General features: G+C 46.8%; 1 long non-coding RNA gene across 2 annotated transcripts; it reads left to right on the forward strand.

Annotated features, from left to right (window-relative positions):
* Positions 1–6: 6 nt before the first annotated feature.
* LOC109363951 lies at positions 7–2,664 on the forward strand. Of its 2 annotated transcripts, XR_002109868.2 has the most exons (4): positions 7–541; positions 648–874; positions 1,738–1,841; positions 1,947–2,664. It is a non-coding gene; the product is annotated as an uncharacterized LOC109363951 (long non-coding RNA). The 2 variants fall into 2 exon arrangements; XR_004162187.1 differs by having other exon boundaries at positions 7–874; positions 1,947–2,663.
* Positions 2,665–3,672: the final 1,008 nt, after the last annotated feature.

The following is a 3,672-nucleotide window of genomic DNA, read 5'->3' on the forward strand; positions in this document are numbered from 1 at the left end:
AAATCCTCCCAGCGGCGGCCCCCGGAAGCAGGAAGGACGCGGGGTGCGAACAACGCCCGAGGGTCGCCGGCGGACCCCAAAGACCCGCGGTCTCGCAGCCCGCGGCCCTCGATGGTTGAGGCCACTGCGGGGCTCCGGCTGCGCCCGGCCGGGCGGGATGCGGCTCCGGGATCCGGCCTTCTGCAACGCCCTGCGGTGCTGCAGCACAGCTCCATAACCCTTACGGCCAGCAAGCTAAGTGATATTCTTACAGCTTGCTTAAAAAGATGCTTCAAACTTGGGGCTCCTGCGTGCCTTCAAGGTGCGTGGATTTGTGACCCGCCCCAAGGGTTCTGGATAGGGTGCTTCTGGCATTGAGAAACCGTAGTGTTAAGGCCTCGGAATTTCGAAGGGCTTCAGGTGGCTCCTTTTTACCACGCTCAGGCAGCTCCAGTGGTGCTGGAAAACACCTTCCATCATAAAAGGAAAGGGCGGGTTCCTCAGGAAAGCCATGTAAAAGCCAGACATCTGTTCTCCCGTGTTCACCAAAACCCCTCAAGAGGTAAATTCAGTTACCATCTAATAGTGTTTGATCCTCCCCTAAAACTAGATGAAGCATTCTGGGATAAATCAGCCTCCTGAAGATGTTCCTCTCACTTTACTGACAGAAGCCAGGTGCTGGGTTACACTGAGCATCACTTGTGTGGCTGAAGTGATGTGGGACCCGGGAGAGGATATAAATGTTGATAGCCCGGTCGGTTTACAACACAAGTTCTGGTTGCTGGCTGAAGAGATGTCAACGTGCAGCTCCTTGCAGCACTCACTGCTCTCACACCCTGGTGCGCCCAGGTTACACTCTGTCTTTGCCTAGAGGAACCCCAGCTCTGCTTTCTTAGTGTAAGCACTTTGTTTTGGGGTACAGTGTAATCATTCTAATTGACATGCACTTGTCATTTAATTGACAATCCCAGACTGTCTCTGCCCAGATCTCAGACTGAAACTCTGTTATTCCAGATGCTGGTCCATAGCATCATCTATGCCCAACGTACCTAGAAGCTTTAGAATGAATAGTTCTGCTTGTATTCAGCACTGAATTTCTTGGCATGGTGTGGTTGGATACTGCATCCAGGACAGATTTTTGTTGCACTGCTGTACACCAAGGGCTGCAGGCACTTTTACAGCCACATCAGGTGGCTGAGATGGTGGTAAGAACAGCACCCCTCCTGAGTTAGGGCTGACACTTCTCATAGAACAAATGAAGTCACGCAGATGCCCAAAGATTAGTAGCATTTATCCTAAAGCTGGCACTGTGCTCATGGGCACCTCTGTTCTACAGTGCTTCCTTGCTGAGCCTGGCAGCTTCCATTAGAGAAAGAACACAGGTGCAGTTTAAGATAAGTATACCTGCTTAGCAATGATGTTCCCAGCCTGATAGTTTGTATTCTGCATACAGGTATCCCCAGCATTTTGCCACATGGTGCCCACTAGTGCCAGCTCCTTGCTTCTCCCAGAGCAATATGTGGCTTTGGAGCATACGTCTGTGCTAGTCACTAACATGAGCATCTGATCCCCGATGTGTGGAAGGTTCTTCGGGGATTTGCTCACTGCTTGCAAAATGTGGGTAGTCATTCCCAGACATAATGGTAAAACGACAACCTGTCTCACTAGTACAGCAGGCATTATTCCTGGAAATGTAAGCCAGTATGCAAAATGAATTATATTTGCTTTTTAGTACTTCCTTTTTTTTTTTTTTTTAAGTTAAAAAGTGAAGACATACACATCTGTGGAAAAATACATGTAAATGCACAGAGTAAAAGGCTCAATGAATGTATTGAATCAAAGAAGAAAATGCTGATATACAGGTAGGTGATACAGTTATACCTGAAATAGCCTGCTGAGGTAGTCCTCTGTTCTATGAGGATATTGCACGGTAAAGAATGTGCAGTAAGCACATTGTGTGACAACAGGTGGAGTGTTACAGACAGTCCCTGTGATGATGATGTTTCACATATTAAACTCTGAGCACCAGGGCTGCCTCTGGGAGAAAACAGCCTTGTGCTACAAGAGATGTAGACCTCTGCCCTCAGATTTTCACCAGCTTACATCACTTCATCTGAGATGGAAGTCAGACAAGAGAAGATGCTTTAACCCCATGAGTATGCCTCTGAGAAACCTGCAGACTCCCCAGCTCCATGGCCAGTGGGCACACTGTGACTGGCCCTGCTGGCCACTCCCAGCCTGTTTGTCTTTCTGTATCTGGAAACCTATTTGTATTCTGCAGTATGGAGCGCATCAACAGATCTGCTGCTGGGTGAAATGTGGAGATATGCTGTGTAAAGCTGACTCAGTATCATGTGACCTTCCGTGTTTGAAGTGATGTCAGCTTTCTGGCTGCAGCTAAATAACGTCACTATGCCACTTCAGTGCTGGAAGGAGGACTATGGAGAACGTCTTGCTGTTTTAAAGGGACAATGATTGATATCCAGTGTTCTCTGTCTTCTTGTTTGCTTTGGTTCCGTTTTGTTTCTCCAGGGCATCTAATACCAGATTGGTATCCCACAAATGAATATAGCACACACATTGCACATAAAGCTGTATTTTTCTTGTGGATATGGTGTTTTCTAAAGTAAACAGATAGTTTTAAATAAAGCACTTGAAGTCTAAAACTAGAAGACATTTCTTGGTGGTGCTCATCATTTGTTACCCACTAACATTCAGGTTTTGTTCAAGTTGTATCTTCAGGCTTTAAATGAGATCTCAGTGATGCCCAAGCCCTCAGACTGTCCCTTTGACCAAGGCCAGATGTCACCACCAGCAGAAAATAAATACATGTCCATGTAATCTGCTTCAGACCAATTTAAGAACTTAACAGAGTAGCTCAGATGGCTCTTTACGTAGTCTCTCTTCACTAGTACAACATTAAGCTGAGGACTGCAGAACATGTTATGAAATGGGTTCGTGAAGTGGATGGTTTTTCATAAGAAGAGGCAATACTGTTTATTTTGGAAATTAAGTTTTGCCAGCCTACAGCAGAGACTGCAGAACCATAGACCTGCTGAGGCTGGAAGAGACCTGTGCCCTTCTGGCTCAACCCCTGCCCCAGCAGGGATATCCACAGCAGAGTACCCAATGCCTTCCCCCAGGGTTACCTACTCCCAGTGCTCCCCTGTGTGTGACTCTACACCCCTCATGTCCCCACAGCAGCGAGGGCTGCATGGTGCATTGCACTCAGCCTTCATGTCCCAGCTTCCTTGGAGTGCTGCTCCCCACCACAGCTCAACAGTGATGGCCTTAGTGGCACTGACCCTAGCCCAGCAGAGCAGTCTGCAGGAAGCAGGTGTATAGCTCTTGCTTCCCCCATCTGTCTGTCAGGAATAGGAGTCAGGGGCAGTGGCAGCAGAGAGATCTGGGAGAGCATCGAAGGACTCCAACTCTGCAAAAGACATATTAAGAGGAGACATTGACTTCTTAATATGGTGAACCTTGTGCTTATCTACATTGTAAATAAAAACTACTTGGCTGACATTTATTTCAAGTAATTTAAATTATATTCTTCCATTTTAATTACTATTTTCTACACAGCAAAAGCAAGAAGTTTTCATATGCTTGTGGTGAAATACCCATTTCAGATGGTACTTCTGCTGTTTCCCATTCCTCCCACTTTCTCTGAAGAAAAAAAGTGAAGGAAGAAGA

This window comes from Meleagris gallopavo, chromosome Z, assembly GCF_000146605.3.
Source record: "Meleagris gallopavo isolate NT-WF06-2002-E0010 breed Aviagen turkey brand Nicholas breeding stock chromosome Z, Turkey_5.1, whole genome shotgun sequence".
Taxonomy (NCBI): domain Eukaryota; kingdom Metazoa; phylum Chordata; class Aves; order Galliformes; family Phasianidae; genus Meleagris; species Meleagris gallopavo.